Genomic DNA, 24,237 nt, shown 5'->3' on the forward strand with positions numbered 1-24,237 from the left:
CCCACCCCAGGAGGACACCCAAGGATGGAGGGACCCACCCCAGGGACATTAAGGTAAGTTCAGGTAAGTAATTTTTGTAAAAAAAATTTGTGGCATAGGGGGGCCTGATTTGTGCCCCCCTACATGCCACTATGCCCAATGGCCATGCCCAGGGGACAGAAGTCCCCTGGGCATGGCCATTGGGCAAGGGGGCATGACTCCTGTCTTTGCTAAGACAGGAGTCATTTCAATGGGGGTTGGGCGTCGTAAAAAAATGGCGCAAATCGGTTTGAGGCGATTTTTTGGCCTCAGCCTGACTTGCACCATTTGTGGACGCCCATACGCCATTTTCCCCCTACGCCGGCGCTGCCTGGTGTATGTCGTTTTTTTTAACTCACACCAGACAGCGCCGACGGCTAACGCCGGCTAACGTCATTCAATAAATACGGCGCCCTCATGGCGCTTCAGAATGGCGTTAGCCGGCGCTAATTTTTTTGGCGCAAAACTGCGTTGGCGCAGTTTTGCGTCAAAAAGTATAAATATGGCCCCTGGTTCTTTCAATTCTTTCAAATCAGGACTTTCATTAGGCAGATTAGTAAGTACATTTCTAATTCCTTTACTATTATCAGGAATGAATGAGCAAGAATGCCTAGAAATTAGCATTCTACAAACTCCGGCATCCTTTGCTAAAAGAATGTCAAAAGCAAGGCGATTTTGAAGAGTCATAGCTCTTTCAGCAGCTAATTCAGTATCTATCAGGAGTATGGCTCCTGAGAAATTTGTCAGCATGTTATCCACAATAGTAGACAACTTTTGAATCTTTATTGAATCCAGAACAATTCCCACTGAAAGAATTATTGCTCCAAAAATATCTCCCACTATACCAGAAGGAGACTCTCTCCTCAGTCTCATATGATGTAATTCAGTCACTTTTGGAAACTTCTTTAAGGCATCCATTTGAAAAATCTTTGGGAAAACTATTCCTAAATAACATCCCATACTATCCTCTTGGAAAACGGTAATAAGCATTAGGACCACAGATGTAATATATCCCAGGAATCGCTAGATCCTGTCCATTCAACATAAATGTCCATTTACTCTGAAACAAAAACATGTCTACATTCACTTGTTCCCAGAAATAAAGTGTCAGTGCGTGATTTAGGCCTATATATACAAAAACGTCCCTATGTGTTGCGCATCTAGAGCTAATTTCCCTTGTGTTTCAATTGCACTATAGGCATAATCATTCTTGAAAGTCCTTTTTTCTAAACCTTTTTCTAACTTCTCCTTCAACGCCTTTTTCCTGTCATCTGTGTGATCGAAGAAGCTCTTATCTGAAGGTATAAGCAAGCATGTCAAATTGTAGCGGTGTGCATAGGCTGCACCAAATGTTAATGTAGGTTCAAAGAAACCTCGAACTAATCCTTAGCTATTCTATTCAAATACCTAATTATAGGGACAACCGAAAACACCACATTGTGGTTGGAGTAAAAGTACTGGATGTACCCTTCATTATAGAATTTTGTTAGTAACAGACAACAACTTATCCCACAATTAAGAGGCAAACTATGATAGGTAACTCCTTCTTTGACTGATAAATCTGCGTACACATATAACAATTCTTCGCATCCATTGTCTCAACATATTCACTCAGTGTTAGACCCTAGCGATATAAGACATTAGAAGACAGTTCCCCTTGGGCATTAGTACCCTCATGCAAATACGTCTCATCTAACCAAAACTTCTCTATTGCTGTTAATGTTGTAGTTGTCTTGAAAGCGGAAATATGGTTGGCTTTGCTCTTATCAAGAACAGTCATTTCCACAATCAAAACCATAAACAAACCATAAACAATCCCACACACAATCGTCAAACTGATTCTCATGTACTTACAGTACCTATTTTTCCTACCCTGCTGGTTAATGTTACTCATGATCTGTAAAGAATCAGGAAGCAGAAGAGAAATTTAGAAAAATTGCAGAAAAAATTAAAACAAAACAAAATTCTTCTTTCAGCAGTTATTTACATCTTTCCGTCTCACTTCCAGGATCCTTTGTCACAAACTGGTAAGCAGCTTGTCAAAAACAGGTTTCAAAAAGTCAAATCAGGTTATCAAAGTTTTTTACCGGTTACTTTCAACAGTCTCTTTCTCTTGGCACTTTTTTCATATTGTTTCAACTGTTCAGTTCATCAGTTTCCTTCAAGTACCAAAAAATTGACCTGGAATGTCTTGATCAAAACAAAAAGTAAAAAAATATTTCTGCCAGTCACTTGTAGTTGCATACACCCATTCAGGACCAAGGTATCTTCTATTTGTTATTCTCTTTCTTTTCAACTTTCGATCACCATTCAATTCCCCTTCACGTAGATCTTCTCTCCTTGTTGTATAAACTTTTTCTTCAATTGTTGCTTCAACACCTACTTCCTTTCGCTTTGCTTGTGACTCCAGCCACTTATCACCTTTCAGTGGACCCTTGGCAAATGTTCTTTTCAGTGTTGACTTGAAACTTCTCCTTGCTCTATGGTGTTTTCTCTTGACGGACCTGCAACTGATTCAGGAGGAGTCAGATCAAAGTGACTTTAATCCACCTCACCTACTTCCCCCCTGGGGTCTGGCAATTGCTCTCTTTGTTTCTCAAAATCATCTGCTTCTGGAAAAGCCCTCCTTTGACTATGCTCTCCTTCTGCCTCAATTGAGATAGGCTCGCAGTCACCCTCCTGGAGGTCTTCTCCATCATCTCTCACAGGAGTGACTGAACCATCCTCAACGGACTCAGATCCGGTCTCAGTTCCTCTTTGTTTTACTTCTGACCCTCAGACTGGTCCTATCGTTGTTGGTACTCTCAACAACTCTTTTCTTCTTCAGTCAGGCATATCACTTTCTTCATGTGACTGGCATAGATTCAGTTCGGAACTCCAGCGCAATTCATAGTTGTGGTAGTTGTCAGAACTACCTGGAAAGGACCCTTGCAACGAGGATCCAAACACGTTTCCTCAAGTGTTTCCCGATCACAACCCAGTCACCAGCCCTCAGATTGTGCCCTTGGTCATAGATTGGTGGCAGTGTGGTGGTTTCCACCTGCTGAGAGAAAGAGCGAACCACATCAGCCAGACCTTTGTAGTAGTCCAACACCATATCATCTGTAATGTTGACAAGTGCAGTTGCAGTTACCGCTAGCAACCTCATGGCTCATCCCATAAGGATCTCGTGCAGTGACAATCCTGCCTTACTGTCGGGTGTGTTTCTCATTGTCATCAGAACTAAAGGCAGTGCATTGGCCATTTTAGATTTGTGGACTCACACATCTTTGCAACTCTTGACTCCAAGTTACCATCATTTGTTCCACTAACCCTTATGCTTCATGCGGTAACTACAATGCAACTTCTGCTCAATGTTCAATGCTGCACAGAGTAATTTAATTACTTTATTGTTGAAGTGACTTCCTCTATCTGATTCTAAAGAGATCAGAAAACTGAAACGTGGTATCAGTTCCCTAAGTAGTTTCGCTACTGTGAGACTGTCATTTCTTTGTGTAGGGTAAGCTTCAATGCAGTGACTAAAGATGCACACAATCACCAACACATATCTCAAACCTCCACACAATGGCATTTCAATAAAATCCATCTGCATTCAGCTGACTGGACCTCCTGCTCTTCCAATGTGGCTAAAATTTACCACTGTCCCTTTTTTCTGCGATCATTCGTTGGCAGATGGCAAACTGCATCAGCAACCTGTCTAAACCTTGAATCCAACCAAACCGTGCTTGAACAGACCAATCATGGCATTCCTCCCAACATGTGCTTGACCATGATAATACCTAGCCATTTGAGACAACTGACCAATTGACCCTCTTCTGAAACCCACAATTCATCTTGTCGCTGTACACATTTTATTTTGTTCCATGAACGTTTTTCTTTCCTGTCAACATTATTCTGCAACATTTTCAATTCTTCCAATGTATTGATTACTTTTAATACAAAACCTAGACATGTTTCATCTTCTTCGGGTAACAGTTCCCACTTATCTTTGAATGATATTCAGTTCAGTGCACAAAACCTTGCGACTTGATCCGCATATCCATTTCCCATTGACACGAAGTCCTGAGACTTCAGATGTGCACTGCATTTTACCACGGCAATCTTTTCAGGCATTTGGATATCATGCAACAGATCTTTAATACTTTCACCATTTCTCACAGGTGAACCAGAAGAGGTCATGAAACCTCTCTGTGACCACAATTTGCCAAAATCATGGACTATTCCAAATCCATAGTCGCTATCCATATACATGGTAACTTTTAGCTGGGCAGAAACATGGCTCGCTCTAGTAAGGGCTACCATTTCTGCTACTTGGGCCGAATACACTCCTTAAAGCCAAGAAGCTTCCAGGATACCAGTACTTGTGCACACAGGATATCCCGCTCTCACTGTCCCTGTATTGTCTCTTAGACAAGAACCATCAACAAAAATAATTTGGCCATTCTCCTATAATCGGGTATCTCTATTGTCAGGTCTTGGTTTTGTGCACAAATCAGTTACTTCAAGACAATCATGCTCAGTGTCTTCCAACTTTTCAATTTCAACATTTAAATTTGGAAGTAAAGTTGCCGGGTTCAGCACTGTACATCTTTTCAATGACACATTCAGTGACCCTAGTATACTCATTTTGTATCTGGTCAATCTTGCACCAGTCAAATATTGGGTTTTCTTCTTTGTAAGTAGGATCTCAATAGAATGAGGTACCATTATAGTCAAGGGATGTCCCATCACAATGACTTCACACTGTGTGAGGCTCTGTCCAACCACTACAACTGCACACAAAAAAACCTGGTAAGGCTGCTACAGCTGGGTCCAAAGTATCTGAAAACTATGCTACTGGACGGTTTACACCTCCATGGACCTGCGTCAAGACAGACAAAGAACATGCATCACACTCATGACAAAACAATGTGAAAGGTTTCATGTAGTCAGGCATACCTAAAGCCAGAGCTTTGCACAGACTCTCTCTCAATTCAGTAAACACTTTCATTGCAGCTTGGTCTAACACTATGGTATGGGATCACTGACTACCTTGTGAGTCAGCTTCTGCAATGGTCTTGAAATGACTGAAAAATTGGGGATCCATTGTCAGCAGTAGCCTATCATTCCTAGAAACAACCTGACATATCTCTGTGTTTTAGGGGGATTCATCTGCAATATGGTTCTAACCCTTTCTCTGGATATCTTTCCCGATCCCTTCTCAATCTGGTGACCCAGGTATATCACTTCTTTCGGACAGTATTGCTAATTAAGTGGGGACACTTTACAACCATTCTTTCCTAAATGGGTCAGTAAAGCAATCGTACCGTACTTGCACTTGTCCCTTGTTTTGGACGAAATCAGTAAGTTATCAATGTACTGTACCAAGGTCGATTGGAAAGGCAATTCCAACAACTCCAAATTCTTTTTCAAGATCTGATTGAATATAGAATGTGACTCAAATGCCATTGAATAAATCAACACCAACAGTAAACTCGGTCCAAAAATTTGAAACAAAAGAGAAATTGGCCCTCATTAAAACATTGGTGGTAAATCCCGCTTACCGGTGTGAATCCCACCACAGCTATGACGACCCACTGTCAGAATCCGCCAAAATCTAGACACCCACACAAGTCCGCCACGCCAAAGGTCAGTGATAAACTGGCGATAACAAAACCTCCACCGTCACGCCAACAGGAATAAGCCCACACTATCATGACCCACGAATCCATGCGGCGAACTTTCAACCGCAGTATTCCATTGGCGGTACACACCGCTGCGCTCAAAATACACACACATTTACAAAACACAACCACATTGGACAATTTCAAATACACACACCTGATGCACATACACACACCACTCCCACACACCCAATATAATATAAAACACACACCCACAGTACCCACAAACCCTTACAATGAACAATTTGGAAGAAGCAGAGAGACAGCAAAGCAAGGACCACACCAGCATACAGAGGCACACAACACCATCACTCATACACATCCACGCACAAAACAACACACACCCCTAAACATCACCACACACATCAAAACACACACCACCTCACACATCACTCACACCACCCCATGGCACCACAAAGACACCCCAGGTTTTCTGAGGAGGAGCTCAGGGTCATGGTGGGGGAAATCATCTGGGTAGAACCACAGGTATTCGGATCACAGGTGCAGCACACCACCATAGCTAGGAAGATGGAGCTATGATGCAGAATCGTGGACAGGGTCAACACAGTGGGACAGCACCCAAGAACACGGGATGACATCAGGAAGAGGTGGAATGACCTATGGGGGAAGGTGCGTTCCGTCATCTCAAGGCACCACATTGCGGTTCAGAGGACTGGTGGTGGACCCCCACCTCCTCCCCCACAACTAACAACATGGGAGGAGCAGGTCTTGCTATACTGCATCCTGAGGGCCTCGCAGGAGTAGCTGGAGGAATGGACTCTGGTAAGTCAAATCTTTCACTGCTTCATCCCTCACCCTACCTGCATGCTATCACATACCCCCACCCTCGCCCTCACCCCCATCACTCCAATTCTTCACATATGTCCCACTATCACAAACCACACATCCCAACACCAAGCCCTGCATGCAACAACAAAGCATGGACACCCATCACCAATGCATGTCCACTACAGATACCCACACAGACCCCTAAACAATTATCACACAAGTTCCTACACAAGAATGTAAGCACTGGGGTACAGGGTCACCCACCCATTGCACACCATGGCACACACAGATACAATAATCATGCCTTTACACCCCTGCAGGACCCCTACCCAACGTCACCGGACAGGAGGTTCCAGACATGTCCACTCCCCCCACAGAAGTGGCTCACAGTGATGACAGCAGCTGTGTCCGACTGGATCTAGATGACCAGCCCAGCCCATCTGGGACCTCGGGACAGACAGTTCCCCTCACACAGTCACAGGCCACTACAGAGCCTCCCCCCTCAGGAAACACCAGCACAGCACCCACCCAGGGGGCCCATACCTCTGTCCCCAGGACACGTCAAGCAGCAGTGTGTCCACTACTACAGGGAACCCATGCTAACCCACCACCCCAAGAACAGCAGGGACCTGGGGGCAGTGGGCACACGGTTCAGGGGACAGAGGCCCTGGAAAACCGGGGGAACTGGGAGGTCTGCTGTGCGACAGGGGGAGGACAGGCCCAGGGAACCCACTCTCCATGAGGCCCTCTCCAGCATCATGGGAGCATACCATTATACCCAGGAGACGATGGCAACGGTACTGGCCAAGTTTCAGGAGACCCAGTGGCTGCAGGAGGAACAGTATTTGGGGTTCAGGGAGGAACTCAAATCCATCTACACCACCCTGGGCACCATTGTAGGGATGCTGAAGGACCTCGTGAACACCAGGAGGGACACTGTGGCACAACAAGGGGCCCCTGACACTAGCCTGGTTGATGAACTGCCCACCACCTCTGCAGGCGCTAGTGGACAGGAGGCACCACCACAGGACCATGACACCAGCACCCCACCCCCTGCAGATGGAGAACCACCCCGCAAGCGTTCCCTGAGATCCAGGACCAAGACAGAGAACAATGCCAAAACCCCTGCCAAGAAATGAGACCACCCTGAATGTCATCCTTCTGTCCCACTTTGTCACCCTGTCCATCCTTAAACTGCCCTAGCTCCACTTCCTATACCCCTTTGGACAATGCACCTGTGAGACAAATAACTGGACTCTGCCATGGACATTCCTCCACCATCACCCCTGCCCATTTTACAACCCCCTCCACTATTTAGCACTTAAATAAACACCCTTGAATCACAAAACAATCTGGAGTCAGTCTGTGCTTTCACAAATGTATATTTGTAATAACTGAGGGGAATAGCAATGCCCATTGTATTGTCAACATACCTATGTGACATAGCTCTAGTCCATGAGGTAACATAGCAGAGGTCACACAGTGGGACCCACATCTGTGAAATCGAAAGGGAAAGTGACAAATTAGGGTCCATACACAGGGTGAATGTGACAGACAGATGATAGGTCAAACAATTTTATCAGATGTAGGAGGCAGTGATGTCTTCTTACCTGTGTCTCACTGGAAGTTTTGCTGGATCACGGTGTTTCTGTTGTCTATGTCCTCTTCTTCTGCCTCCTCTTCTTCACTGTCCACAGGCTCCACAGCTGCCACAAGACCTCCTTCTGGACCATCCTCCTGCAGAAAAGGCACGTGTCATCGCAAAGCCAAATTGTGCAGCATACAGCAGGCCTAGATGATCTGGCACACCTTCTTTGGTGAGTAGTATAGGGAACCACCTGTCATATGGAGGCATCGGAACCTGGCCTTCAGGAGGCCGAAGGTCCTCTCTCTAACCCTCCTACTTCGTCCATGTGCCTCATTGTAACGTTCCTCTGCCCTTGTCCTGGGATTCCTCACTGGGGTCAGTAGCCATGACAGGTTGGGTAGCCAGAGTCACCTGCAAATGTTGAGGGACAACTGTTAGACACACACTAACCTTTAGGGACAACCCCAGACAACTATTCACACTGTATAGGGTCCTTGTCCTCACCTAATAGCCACACACGGTGCCTCTGGAGTTGCCCCATCACATAAGGGATGCTGCTGTTCCTCAGAATGTAAGCGTCATGCACTGAGCCAGGAAATTTGGCATTCACATGGGAGATGTACTGGTCGGCCAAACACACCATCTGCACATTCATCGAATTGTAGCTCTTCTGGTTTCTGTACACCTCTTCACTCCTGCGGGGGTACCAAGGCCACATGTGTCCCATCAATGGCACCTATGATGTTGGGGATATGTCCCAGGGCATAGAAGTCATCTTTCACTGTAGGCAAATCCTCCACCTGAGGGAAAATTATGTAGCTGTGCATGTGTTTCAGCAGGGCAGACAACACTCTGGACAACAGGTTTGAGAACATAGGCTGGGACATCCCTGATGCTATGGCTACTGTTGTATGAAAAGACCCACTTGCCAGGAAAGGGAGTACTGACAGCACCTGCACTAGAGTGGGTATTCCTGTGGGATGGCGGATAGCTGACATCAGGTCTGGCTCCAACTGGGCACACAGTTCCTGGATTGTGGCATGATCAAGTTTGTAGATTACAATTACATGTCGCTCTTCCATTGTCGACAGGTCCACCAGCGGTCTGTACACTGGAGGATGCCGCCATCTCATCACCTGCCCCAGCGGACGTGCTCTATGGATGAGAACAGCAAGCAGAGGGTCAGCCAAAACTGAGGTACTAAAACAACAACTTTATTGCACACATTTGTCAATCCGCTCTGTGCCTGTTTTAGTGTGTATGCAAGGCCTAGATATGTGTGACGCATTTAAAAATAATGCCATGTGGCCCCCTGAAATTGCGGCTGCCTGACCTGTAGTGGGGGACAATGGGATATGAGGTAACTGCGCTGGCGTTGTACACCGTCGCGGTAGGCGGTCGAAGACCATGGCGCAATCCTGCATTGGTTAACATTGGACCCTATGGGTCCCAGGAGCCAATGACGATGAACGCCAGCGGTGACGGTACGCACCGCCGCGGATATGACTGCCATTTTCTGTCTGTTCACTCACTTGATACCTGATCTTCGACAGGAGAGGACCTACACTGCAAGTGCTGCTGTGACATCAGTCTGGAAGCGACGATGGCTCATGTGTCTGCGGAAAGGGCCCCTGCCTTCACATCGGAGGAGTTGGAGAAACTAGTGGATGGGGTCCTCCCCCAGTACATGCTACTCTACGGTCCTCCAGACAAACAGGTGAGTACACTGTGAGCATGCTGTATGGGCAAAGTCTGTTTGGAGTGGTGTGGATGGGAGATGGGGAGGGGATGAGGCCTGCATGATCCGACGGTGAATGTATGTGCGTCAGGCAAGGATGGGAACGTGGGCCAATGACTGTGATGGTCCGGACGATTATTGTTGTACCTTTTCCCCAGTACTATTCCTGTAGGTCAGTGTCCACCAGAAGAAGAACATTTGGCGTGCCATCGCCAAGGATGTCCGGGCCCTGAGGGTCCACCACAGACGGAGCACCCACTGCCATAAAAGATGGGAGGACATTCGCCACTGGAGCAAGAAGACGGTGGAGGCCCAGCTGGGGATGGCCTCCCAACGTGGGAGCGGTGCCCGTCGCACCATGACCCCCCTGATGTTCCAGATCCTGGCGGTGGTGTATCCGGAGTTGGATGGGTGCTTGAGGGCATCACAGCAGCCACAAGGGGGTGAGTACAGTCACATCCATCTGACTGTGCGTGCATTGGAGGTGTCTGGGTGTGGTAGGTGGGCTGTGGGTTCCCCTAGGCTAGGGCGAGCCTTGTAGGCAAGGACCCTTTGTGAGGCAGGCTAAGTGGCACCCCAACCCCACCAGTAGTAAGAGCCATCTACACCTAGTCAGGCTCCTGTGACTTACATGTGTGCAGCAATCGGGCATAGGCCATGTACCCCATGTCCCTGTGAGGAATTAGGGAACTCTAAGTGCATGGCGTTGTGCAGAGGGCGGCTGTGTCAGTAGTGTCCGCCAATGTTAGAGGTATTGCATGTACTGAACATGTCTTTCTACTTTCTTTCCCCCCCTTTTTGTGGTCTCCCTGTTCTTGTGTGCATTAGCATCATCAGGCGGAGGAGCTGTGCCACCGGAGAAGAAGGGAGCTGCATCCCACATGGCCCTGGAGGGCGACACTACGGAGTCAGAATTCACAAGTGGGACAGAGGGCGAGGGGAACTCCACAGCGGGGACTGGAGCACAGACCAGCGACACCGACTCCTCCTCTGATGGGAGCTCCCTTGCGGTGGTGGGCCCCTCTGTGCCCCCCACATCTACAGGTACAGCCGCCACCCCCCACCAGCACCGCCCTCCCAGCAGCCCCTCAGCGTGTCCCCTGTGGCCGCTCACCCAGGAGGGTGGGCATCTTTGTTGCCCCAGGCACCTCAGCCCCTGCGCCAGTCAGCCCTGCTGCCCTCAGTGAAGAGGCAATTGACCTCCTGAGATAACTCACTGTTGGGCAGTCTACTATTATGAATGCCATCCAGGGTGTAGAGAGGCAGTTGCAACAGACAAATGCATACCTGGAGGGCATTCATTCTGGCCAGGCAGCCCAACAGCGAGCATTTCAGACTCTGGCCTCAGCCCTGATGGCAGCCATTGTCCCTGTGTCCAACCTCCTCCCTCCAACTTCCTCCACCCAGACCCAATCCCCAGTACCTCAGCCTATCCCAAGCACACCATCAGACCAGCATGCACACACCTCAACACACAAGGGTAGCTCTGGCAAACATAAGCACCACACATCCCACAGGCACTCACACAAGCATCATACCCATGCACACATACCAACATCCACTGCCTCCACTGTGTCCCCCTCCTCCACATCTCTCTCCTCCCTCCCTGTCACGTCTCCACTCCCACCTACATGAACTACATTCTCACCCACTACCTCCAACACCAGCATGCCCATCACCACACACCGTTCACGTGCAATCACCACCCCCACTACCATTCACACATCCCCAGTGTCCTCTACCAGTGTGTCTGTGAGCCCTCCTCCCAAAGTACACAAAACGCAGTCACACACCCACCCAACAGCCATCCACCTCACGACAGCTTCTAGCCCATGCACATTCACCCAAAGTCAGCAAATGAACACCTCCTACAACCACCACCTCTTCCTCCACTCCCAAACCCCCTCTATCTACCGGTCCCAGTGTGTCTAAAAAACTTTTCCTTTCAAACCTTGACCTCTTCCCTTCCCTTCACCTCTCCCACCTCTTCTGTCCCCTAGGGCCCGCCTTTCCAGGTCCCAACCATGCACCTAAGCCACCATATCACCGGGCACAGTGGTGCCAGCAGTAACCGGATTCTGGTGTGCACCAAGCAGCCGGGCTGCCAGAGTCCCAAGGAGCGAGGCCAAGGACATTCTCCCACCTCCAAAACAAAAGAAGTTTCTCACATCCGGAGGGAGAAGGCCAAAACACCTGCCACCAAGGGCTCAGCCAAGACAACAGTTGGGATTGGCAAGACAGCTGCGCCACCATCCAAGGTGGGGAAGGGCTTGAAAAAGAAAGGCAAGTCAACGTCGCCGCCAACCTGCATGGCGGACAAGACCGCCACTGGCACCGCCACATGCACCGCCGCCACGGGCACTGCCGCCAGTATCCAAGATACTAAGCCCTTCACCTGCACTGCAGACACTGTTCCCTTCAGCAGCGCCAAGGTCAGTGAGCCCGCCACCAGCACCGCTGCTCATGACACCGCCGCCAGCACGAAGGTCAGTGAGCCTACCACCAGCACTGCAACTCAGGACACCGCCACCAGCACCGAGGTCAGTGAGCCCCCCCACCAGCACCGCAGCTCATGACACAGTCGCCAGCACCGAGGTCAGTGAGCCCCCCACCAGCACTGCTGCCCAATGAGCGCCGCAAGCATCGCCGCTACTGAGCCCGCCGCCAGCGGCCACGCCACATCCTGAGTCAGTGGCACCACCGCAGACATTGCTGCCATCCCTAGAGGTCATTCGTATGAGGCTGGTGGTCAGTTCCAGGGGCCTGGCCAGCTTGCATGTTGCACCACCGTCAGTGGAGTGTCTCATCCACTACCTCAGTCCTTGGCTGGATGAAGCACTCTGGGCACAAAGCCCCCTCCAAAACCAGTGTAGAAAGGCATCCACTACCTCTGTCCTTGGCAGGATGAAGCACTCTGGACACAAAGCCCCCTCCAGACCCAGTGGAGAGATACATCCACTACCTCTGTCCTTGGCAGGAAGAAGCACTCTGGGCACAAAGCCCCCTCCAGAACCAGTGGAGAGATACATCCACTACCTCTGTCCTTGGCAGGATGAAGCACTCTGGGCACAAAGCCCCCCCATAACCAGTGGAGAAAGGCATCCACTACCTCAGTCCTTGGCAGGATGAAGCACTCTGGGCACAAAGCCCCCTCCAGAACCAGTGGAGAGATACATCCACTACCTCTGTCCTTGGCAGGATGAAGCACTCTGGACACAAAGCCCCCCCCCAGAACCAGTGGAGAAAGGCATCCACTACTTCTGTCCTTGGCAGGATGAAGCACTCTGGGCACCATGCCCCATCCAGAACCAGTGGAGTATCACATCCACTACCTCTGTCCTTGGCAGGATGAAGCACTCTGGGCACAAAGCCCCCTCCAGAACCAGTGGAGACTGTTATCCACTTGAGAGACTGTGGCTTTGCACTCCCCAGGATAAAGCAGTGGGCACCCCACCCACTGGAAAGACTTGAAAGACTGTGGCTTTGCACTCCCCAGGATAAAGCAGTGGGCAAACCACCCACTGGAAAGACTTGAGAGACTGTGGCTTTGCACTCCCCAGGATAAAGCAGTGGGCAAACCACCCACTGGAAAGACTTTAGAGACTGTGGCTTTGCACTCCCCAGGATACATCAATGGCCATGGAGCCCCCCGTGGAGCTGGCGTCGTGCACTCATCCGGCTGAGGTGCCCCCCCTTCCCTTCCCCCTGAGGTGCCTGTGTTTTATTCGATCTGATGCCCCTGCAGTGTTCTCTCCATTTCGATCGGGTATCTTGTGTGGGCTTCGCCCATGCATTTTGGGCCCAGTGGTCCACGGACTATATTGGTGCACTACCTGGACTTTAATTCTTGGTGTACATATTTGTTTATTGTGTATATACATTTTTGATTAATGGATTTTACATGATTACAATCGTTCAACTCATTTCCTTTTGTCCTTGCGTTCTTCCGGGGGGGTTGGGTGGGTGTAAACGTAATGTTTCAGCATGTATTGGTGTGGGTGTTGTGGGTGAGGGTGGGAGTGGGTATCTTAGTATCTGGAAGTACTCCGAATGAACTAAGGTCCAGCAGTGATCTAGATTCTTCAAAAGTCTGTCCCACAGGAGAGACTACTCGAGAGTTCTCATTATGTCCTCCCCCCACTGCATTCTGTGTCACGACACCCTGTTCACATGCACTGGGTTTCTTTTGTGCAAATAAGGGTATAGCCGGACCAACAGTTATAGGTAGAGATATAGCATCTGGGGTTGGTCTGGTACCTAACGTCTGTGGGAGAGTAATTCATCATTGAAAATATGTCTGACTGTGTCCCTGTTACTGAAGTGAATCTCGGCATGGCTTGTGGCTGCACTTGGGGCAGTAAAAGTGGAGCTGGTTCTGTCTGAACCAACATCGGTCTCTGGAAAACCTGTTCTGTAGGCACCATTAAGTTTGTGGCAGTTTCCATAATGGGTACATCAGGGTAAATTCTCTGGACTTGTGGCAGTTGCACCTGATTTTGTACCACAGGAGTAGTAGGCACTTTAAGACTACTCTGCATCAGACTCTATGTCATGCTAGTATTAACCTGCACTTGAATCGCTGTCCCATTAACCTGTGTCGGGGCTAAAGGATCAGCATTGGTGCTCGGACCACCCTCATGTGCTGCATATGGTGGTGGACGATTTCTCAGTAACTGTGTAAGAAACTCATCATCTTCTGGCTCTTCCTCCACTGTCAAAGATTTTCTAGCCTCCCTATTCTCAGAAGGGCTTCTGTTAGTCTTCCTAGAACCATTCCTTCCTTCTTTCTCAGTGTCTTGTGAAATCGCTGGAAACAGCTTAATTCCATGCAAAGTCTTGTTTCTCAAAATTCTCTGAACACTGTCCCACCTAGCCTCTGTTAATGTCTTTTCTGCTTTTCTCATTCTCCTCTTGAATTTCTGTTGCTGTTGCTGGCTACTAGTTCCCAGATCGCTAACGACTCAAACTGTGCTGGTCTCAGAAGGGCCTTCGATTCATATAGCATCATCCCTAAATGCTCTAAAACCCTCAAATTGAACGTTCCATTTGTAGAAAATGCTAAGTTTCCATCTTTCTCTGTTACTTTGCACCATTGGTTTATCCAAAGACATGGTGCAACACCCTTCTCTCCCATTACAGTGTAAGCTGGTGTTCCTTCTGGCAATGTAGCCTCGCCTATACTCGTTGTAATGTATGTATCCCCCACTGCATAGGAAGAGATCTGCATAGCCTAGAATGTAAACGGTGTACTGGCGAGTTGTAAGACAACTCACTGTCCTCCGGATGCTGAGTACAACAGATGTCGTGTCACTCTCCTCGAGAAACCCAACCCTGAAAATGTTAGGCCATCTTGTGGCACCCAGGATAAGTGGTAAAGGTCTATCCTTGTCAATGTCTGGAATGCAATTGAAGCCCTGCCCCGGCTAATAGGGGTGTATGGGTCACTAAGGAGAGCCAGAGAGAAGCGGTTCAGGAAAGGCAAATAGCCAAAATGTATGGAATAAATTGTGAGCAGCACAAGGGACATGCCATCTAGGTGGTCTTCCACTGCCACATATCTCATCACTGGGTCCACCCTGTGTGTGGCCACCATGAAGAGGCCCCCTGGGGCCATCCAGATCAAAACTCCTCTTGCATATGTCTCCATTTTGCTCTGAACTTGCTCAACCCTCTTGATGTCATGTAAGTCTCTTGTGACATTGCTATATATGTGTTGCACAATTTCAAGTGTGAATGTGGTACCTCCTGGTGGGAGGGGCCATGCCCTCACATTCCAAGTCAGTAAGTGCAGCAAGGTGGCAGTATTATGTGGTAAGACTAGGAGTCTTACCAGGTTTTACTAGCACATTACCCAGTAGTGGACCTCAGATTCACAATAGTAAACCTTAGTTCAGTCTTGATAGTGTGGCAAAAAGCAATCAGGCTACCTAGAGGAACATGTATAAAGCATTTCACAATACCAACATGGTCGATAAGTAAATTACACGACTCAAACGAAATCCAAAACCAAATTAGAATAATAAAGCTTACTTTTATATACATTTAGACACCAAAATGAACTTTTTAACTTACAGACAGCTGGAGTTATGAATTTTAGAAGCTTTAGAAACATAGGGTATTTTCACTGTTTAAATGGCTCCCATTGTCAATGGAGGAAATTGAAGTGTGCACTGGGACACTTGGAGGGTGAGCACCGGGGAACCCACTTGGACTTAAGCTTCTGCAGGGCAGTAAACCAAGAGTCAAAATTCAGTTTCTTATTACTTTGCCCAGGAAGACGGGGTGCAGAGGTGCTTTGGCTGTCCTTAGTGCTGACGGGTCTGTGGGGACTGGTGAGTTTGCACAACTTGGTAAACGGGTACTTGAGGGTCGACACACACTCTACCCTTTGGTTGTAGAAGTCTTTGCGGGCCAGGACCAGGAATCAACAGTTGGACCTCACCACCATGTCCAGTGGCTCCAGGTGTAGAGGTGGGCTCTAGCTGTTAATCATGGGAGCTGGTTGCTCCAAAGCTGCTTTGCTGCTCCTCTCGAGGTCACAGTCTTCAGGATGCAGAACCACAGGAGAGGAGTTGTTGCTGGTGTCAGTCTCTATGCTGGGGATCTGCTGTGGAGTTGGGGATGTCCGAGTGGCAGTCGGTTTCTGGTTGGTGACAAACAGGCCTTGGTAACTGCAAAGGTGTTCCACTGACACTTCAACGGCTGGAGATTGTCCGGCAGGGAGTAGCGGCTTGAAACTTGACCTCACTCCTACTCTTTGGATGCTGGACACTGAGTTTATTTAGGCTAACTCACACAGAGCCTGTTGAGTCACAGATCTTTGACTTCAGCATGGTGTTTACGCCTGCAGTATACACGGGGCAGGTACCACCAGTCAAGGGATGCTTCAGGGGAGTCTTTCCTGGCTTCTCAATGTCCACTGGGATTCTTCTTGCTGCAGCCAATTAGCTTTCACCTAATGATACACATTAGTCACTCAGTTCTAGTGGTGGTCTCTGTAGATCACTTCTGTGTCCTCTCTTTGCGCTGTAGCTGGAGTCCAGGTCCTGTTGTCTGTGATGGTGTCTTCTTTGTGCCTCTTCTTCTTTTCAAGTTAGAACCAAGTTTTTTGTGCCAAGGCAGTCCCTTAAATCCTGGTTTAGGGGGCGTTAAGGGGGAGGGGGACAGTGGCCAATGTGCTGCTGGCCCACATGGCTAGCCCTCCAATGTAGTGGCAACTTCCTGTGGGGAGAGGGTCACTTTCCTACCCAGAATCCACTAAAACCAAGAGTTGCCAAGATGACAGAACCTTTCCTTAGCTGTACAGACTTCATAGTCCACCCGAAATGTGTGGCTAGCCTTCTGGGAGTGTACGCCTCCTACATAGCTCATTTTTCCACCTGTCGGGCCGGACAGGGCAGGAAGGCCTTTGGCCTCCATTGGGGGACAAGTAGTTACACTTCAAGGGTGGGTGAAGCCTCTGAGGCTCACTGCCTTGATTACCTTTTCATACTAACTGGCCTGGGAAGGAGGTGGTGTGCCCTCTGCCTGTCCAGGCCCTTTTTCTCCATCCTGTGTAAGTGCTAGCACAGCCAGTAGGAGGGCAGACATGTGTTTGTCATGGCAGAGGATCAAGAGAGCCTGCCACAACAGCAGAAAACTTGATAACTCAGTGGGCACCTGCTAGTTAATCCTGAGCATAGACATAGACATCATGCTCAGGGTTAAAAGGCAATATGTCTGATACCAAGCATCGGGGATTGGCTGGGCTATCACGGAGCTGGTCATCTGGAAGCTGCCCAAGTGCCAGTCATCTGGGAACTGCCCAGATGCCATTCCATGTTATCCTATGGATTGCCAGTTTCTTGTGGTAGCATTACATTTTAAATGCTATCATGGGGTCACATATGCTCATGCATATAACCCATCACTCATAGTACACTGCACCCTGCCTCCTGGGCTCTAGGAGGCCTGTCTTAGGGGTCACTGGTCTGTACTATGGGCGGTAAAGGGATGCTAGCTACACCTGGTGTGGACAAAGTCACACTCGAGCAGCAGGCTGCTCATGCAAGCTGGCATGGCAGCCCTGCAGTCTCACTTTTATTCAGGTCACATAGGGTGGCACAATCAGTTCTGGAGCCCTGGTGACCCCTTTACGACCCTTTCCCTGGTTATGACTGGTACCAATCACTAGGGACTTACAAAGGTGGTAAGTCCTTGCCAATTAGCCTATGAAATTCAATATGCAGTTTAAGGGAAAGAGCATAAGTAGTGAGGTCTGGTTAGCAGAACTCAGTACACTACCAGGCCAGAAGCAACAGCATCAAGCAGCAAAAAGTGGGATGGGGGGGTCATACATACAGGGGACTTTACAGTATGACCCCCCTCCCAGACAAAAGTGGATTGGCACTAACCTCCCTTCTGGTAGTCCTGATATTCTAAGTGGAAAAACCTAGAAAGGCCATCTGCATTAACATGTCATTCCCTGGTCTGTGTTCCACTACAAAATCTATCCCTTGTAAGGAAATGGCCCACCTCAGCAATTAACAAGTCTATCCTCTCATCTGCATCAACCACCTGAGAGCCCTGTGGTCCGTTTGAACATTGAAGTGAGTCCCAGACAGACAGTTTCTCAGCTTCTTCACGAACCAAACCACAACAAATGCTTCCCTCTCAATGGCACTCCAACGCTGCTGTTTAGAAAGGAGCCGCCTGCTAATAAATGCTACTGGCTGATCCTGACCCTCATTGTTGGTCTGTGAAAACACTGCCCCAATACCAAGTTCTGAAACGTATGTCTGGACAATGAATTGTTTCTCATAATCAGGTGCTTCTAGGGCCGGTGCTGAGCACATGGCTGCTTTCAGAGGGTCAAAGGCATTCTGACAGGCTGTGGTCAAATTACCTTCTTGGGCTGCTTTTTAGACGTTATCTCATTGAGAGGAGTCACAGTGGTACCATACCCTTTCACAAACCTCCTATAGTACCCTGTCAGGCCTAAAAAGGGCTCTGACCTGAGTCTGCATTGTAAGAGGCTGCCAATCTAGGATGGTCTGGATTTTGGCCTTGAGAGGTTTAACGTGGCCTCACCCTACCAGGTGGCCCAAATATGCAACATAACTCTGCCCTATTTGGCACATACTGGCCTGCTACAGTGCCTGCAAGACTTCTCTGAGATGGACCAGGTGATCCTCCTAGGTGGAGCTAAAGACAGCTATAGCATTTAGATAGGCTACACTAAAGTCTTCCAAACCTGACAGGACTCAGTTCACCAATTAAAGCAGCCTTTGGGTTTGTGACTGTCTTGCCACTGGGGTAACAGGTCACATCGGAGCAACAAAACTCCTTAACTTTTTTATACATCTGGGGCCAATAAAAATGGGCCACTAACTGATCCCAAGTCTTAGACTGCCCCAGATGCTCAGCCAGTGTAATATCATGTGCCAGAGGTAGTATGAACTTTCTGTACTCTTGGGAGAACCACCACTCTCCTGGTTGCCCTAGTTTGGGGTCCCTGGTCTCAGTGTACAGCAGGCCATCCTCCCAATAGATTCTATATGTACCACTGGCATCTCCCTTCTCTAGCTTGGTAGCTTGCTGCCTGAGGCTCTCAAGGGTTGGACACCTTCTTTGCTCATGGCAGAGCTGTTCCCTGAGAGGGTCCCCCTGCACTGAGAAGGTCTGCAGAGTAAAGCCAGGCTTCCTCTGATGCAGTTCCCATATTAGGCATCAGGGCCTCACCCTGGGGTAAGTTTACGTTTTCCCCCTGATCCTGTGTGGAAGCAGAGGCTGAGTCATCAGTCCTCTTGCCCTTCCTCTTGTTTTTAAGTTGCTAGGCCATAGTTTCAGGATCCCGCCCCTTACCTTTACCCTGATGTGCAGTCTGTGCCCGCGTTGTCACACACACATCCTCCCAGGGAGACCCAGCATTTCTGCATGAGCACTCTTTTCTACCTCTACCCACACAGAAGTTTCCAAATCATTGTCCAATAGACACTCTACTGGAATGACAGGAGACCCAGCCACCTTCTTTGGGCCAATAACTCCTCTCCATTCTAAGTTCACCAAAACCATTGGATGAATCTTAGGGGGTCATTATGTTCCCCGGCGGTTCAGCCCGCCATCTAAAGAACACAAGGATTGCTGCCATAGGTGGCCCTTCTCCACCACCAGGCTGCCTCCTACAGGCAGCCTGACGGTGGAGGGAATCATTATCCGACAGGGCAGCACTGCTGTCCCTCGGATATTGATCCCTACTGCCACCAGCCTTTCCATGGGAGGTTCCCCTGCCAGTAAAAGCCTGGCGGAAGAGGTGCTCTGGGGCCCCCCTGGGCACCCCTACACTGCCCATGCACTTGGCATGGGCAGTGTAGGGGCCCCTCTGCAGTGCACCATCGCTCAGATCACTGGCCGATTTATGGTCAGTGATCTGCGCAACAGGTGCAGCTGCACCTGCCGGACAGAGGCAATGACGGCCGGCAATGTCCCAAACATGCATTCTGCTGGGCCGGCGGGCGGAAACAATGCAGAATGTTCTTTATGCGCCCGGCCGGGTCCCAAGGGGGCTGGTGGTCAGTTAAATGACCGCTGTGTTCATAATGAGGGCCTTAGTCTTATTGTCAGCTTTGGTAATCAGGTGACTTGCACCAGGGATCAGTTGCTGTGGGGAAACCAGTTTGACTGTCACCATGGTGACATTGGCACCTGTAGCCCTCAGAGCCTATAAGCATGACCCAGCTCAGTGATTACCCTGATACCCCTTTCCTTTGGACTGGGAAGAGTCTCAGGACCCAAACTCCTTGGCATTCATTTGGGGGCCTGATGAGGTATTTGCCTTTTTACTTTGTTTGTGCACCCTTCTTGGAGTCATCTCTGCCTTGGGCCTTGGTCTGGGTTACCCTGGACCTGACCCACTTGTCAGCTATCTTCCCCAGCTCTCTGGGAGAAGACAACTCTTAATCTATCAGGTGCTGTCGCATTTTCGCTGTGTAGCAATTAGTCAGGATACACTCTTTCATTAAAAGATTATACAGCCCTTCATAAGTGTCAGCTTTATTGCCCTTTATCCAGCCCTCTAGTGCTTTGACTGAGGAGTCAACAAAGTTTACCCAAGTTTGGTGTTGACCATTTCAGGTATCCCTAAATGTGACTCTGTACTCCTTTGTGGTGAGTCCAAATCCTTCAAGGTGGGTCTATTTCAAACGGGGATTGGACTCAGTCACTTCCTCAGGAAGGGTCAGAAGTCTATCTCTGCCCTTATCTGTGAATAACTCCCAAAGTAGAGAGCACCAGTGCTGTGAACGAACCTTCCACATTCTGCAATACCTCTCAAATGCTTCAAGCCACTTCTCTATGTCATCACCTGCACTGTATGCTAGAACAATCCCTTTGGGGGCTTTAGGGTCAAATGAACCCTCACTTTCCTCATTTTTACTTCCACCACCATCTTTGGGACCTAGTCCCAATCTAACCCTTCTCTCTTCCAGCGTTAGTCTTCTCTCTTCAAGCTCAAGCTTCCTCTCCTCCAGGGAGAGTTGGTGAAGCTTGCTCTCAAAGGTTCTACTCTTCCTTCCTGTAGGGGGCTATTAGAGTGACTTTGTATACTTCCGTCTAGTGAAACAGGTCTGGGGAAGGGTTTAGACTCAAGGTCCTCTCTGCCTTCACTTACTGAGGCCAAGGTATTTTCTCTACTCCTACCAGTTCTCCTTCTGAGGAGGAAACCACTTCCCTAGTTTCTTTTCCTCAAATGAGGTGAGGGTCTCATTTGGCAGTAGCCCCTAAAGATAATGCCCCTAGCTTTGCACATAGCCCTCAGATGATTGATCTTAAGGATGGTCAGAATAGGCGGATTGAGGCTTAGGATATTCTCCATTGCCAACCTGTTTATCTAAGAAGTTGGGTACTTTTTCAAGCTTTTTAAAAATGTTTCTACCTGACTACCTTAGTTATTTTAAAAATTACTTTTGAAGACATTTATGGCCTATTGGAAGGGGGATGTAACACAGGGCCCTCACAATTCCAATTACCCATACTTTGAGAGAAAAATCTAAAAAATATGTTTTGTGTCTAGAGACAATTGAGAATTTCTCATGTACTCAAATAAATACTTATCTATAAGTGGCAAATTGAAATACAAGTTCAAGATCTGCACTGCTGAAACCCCAATGTAGCAAGGTTGCAGTATTATGTGCAAGACTGGGAGTCTTACAATGATATACTAGCACGTTACCCAGTAGTGCACTTCAGGTTCAAACTAGTAAACCTTAGCTCAGTCCTGGTAGTGTGACAAAGAGCAGTCAGGCTACTCTGAGGAAATTGTGGATAGCATTTTTACAATACCAACATTGAGGTTAAATAAATTACTTTACTCGAAAGAAATCCAAATCCAATTTAGAGAAATAAAGCTTATTTTTATATAAATTTAGACACCAGAACAAACTTATTAAGTTACACACATCCGGAGTTATGAATTTTAAAAGATTTAGAATATAGGTAATTTTCACTGTTTAAATGGCTCCCATTGAAGTCAATGGAGGAAACTTAAGTGTGCACTGAGGCACTTGCACAGCGAGCACCAGGGAACCCACTTAGATTTAAAGTTCTTCAGTGCCCTACATCAAGAGTCAACAGTCAGTTTCTTATTACCGTGCGAAGGAAGTCCAGGTGCAGAGGTGCTTTTGGTGTCCTTGGTGCTGACGGGTCTGTGGCCACTGGTGCGTTTGCGCTAATTTGATAACGGGTACTTGTGGGTAGACACACACTCTACCCTTTGGTTGTAGATGTCTTTCGGGGGCCAGGACCAGGAATTAACAGTTGGAACTTTTCCACCTTGTCCGGTGGCTCCGAGTGCAGAGGTGGCTTCGAGCTGTCAATCACAGGAGTCGGCTGTGCCAAAGCTACTTTGCTGCTCCTCTTGAGGTCACTCTCTTTAGGATGAAAAACCACAGAAGAAGGGTCCTTATGGATATCAGTCGCTCTGCTGGGGGTCTGCTCTGGAATCAGTGATGTCCAAGTGACTGTCGGTTTCTGGATTGGTGAGAAACAGGACTTGGTAGCTGTAAATGTGGTCTACTGGTGCTCCAACAGCTGGAGGTCATCCGGCAGGGATTAGAGGATTGAAACGTGGTAGACACCTCATTCCCACTTTTTGGATGCTGGACACTGATTTTTTCTATGCTTACTCACACAGAGTCTTTTGAGTTGCAGTTCTTTGACTTCAGGATGGTGGTTACTCCTGTAGTTTACAGTAGACTGTTACTACCAGTCAGGGGATTCTTTCTTGGCTTCTCGGAGTCCACTGGGGTCCCTCTTGCTGGGATCAATGAGCTTTCATCTCAGGCACACATCAGTCACTCAGTTCCAGTGGTGGTCTCCGTAGTTACTTCTGTGTCCTCTTTTCGCACTGCGGCTAGAGTCCAGGTCCTGTCGACTGTGATGGCATCTTCTTTGTACCTCTTTTTCTTTGCAAGTTAGAGCCAAGGTTTTGGTGCCAGGAGAGCCCCTTAAATCCTGGTTTAAGGGGGTTTTCAGGGTGAGGGGGACAGGGGCCAATGGGCTGATAGTCCCCATTGCCAGCCTGCCCCTATAGATACGACTTCCTGAGGGAGTGGATCACTTTACTACCCAGAATCCACTTAACCTATGGGTTGCCAATAATGCAGAACCCTTCCTTGGCTTTACTGATCCCCCAGCCCACCCTAAAGGTTTGGCTAGCCTTTTGGCGCTGTACACTTCCTGTCTAGCTAGTTTTCCCACCTGTCAGGCTGGACAGGGTGGGAAGGGCTTTGTCCTCCACTAGAGGACAAGCAATTCCAATTCCAGGGCACGTAAAGCCGTTGAGACTCACTGCCTTGATTGCCTTTTCACACTAGCCAGCCTGGGAGGCAGGAGTTGTGAAACCCCTGCCTGTCAAAGCCCAATGTCTACATCCTGTGGAAGTGCTAGAACAGCCAGCAAGAGAGCAGACCTGGGTCTGTGGAGGCAGATGCTTCAGAGAGCCCACCAAAACAGCAAGAGAAGTTAAAGTTCTATGGGTGCCACTTGGGCACCTGCTATTGAATCCTGAGCATGGACATCATGCTCAGGGTTGAAAAAGCAAGGTTTTTTATACCAAATACGGGGGAATTAGCCAGGCTATCACAGAGCTGGATATTTGGGAACTGCCCAGATGCCAGTCCATGTTATCCTATTGACCACCGGTTACTTGTGGTAGCATTACATTTTAAATGCTATCATGGGGTCATATCTGCTGATGCATTTATGTCCTCACTCGTAGGACAGTGCACCCTGCCTCCTGGGCTAAAGGAGGCCTGCCTTAGTGGTGACTGGTTTGTAATATGGGCAGCAAAGGGATTCTGCCTGTACCTGGTGTGGGCAGAGTCGTACTCAAACAGCAGGCTGCTTGTGCAAGCTGACATGGCAACCCTGCAGTCTCACTTTTACTCGGTTCACGCAGGATGGCA

The sequence above is a fragment of the Pleurodeles waltl genome, chromosome 11 (genome assembly GCF_031143425.1).
Source record: "Pleurodeles waltl isolate 20211129_DDA chromosome 11, aPleWal1.hap1.20221129, whole genome shotgun sequence".
Taxonomy (NCBI): Eukaryota; Metazoa; Chordata; class Amphibia; order Caudata; family Salamandridae; genus Pleurodeles; species Pleurodeles waltl.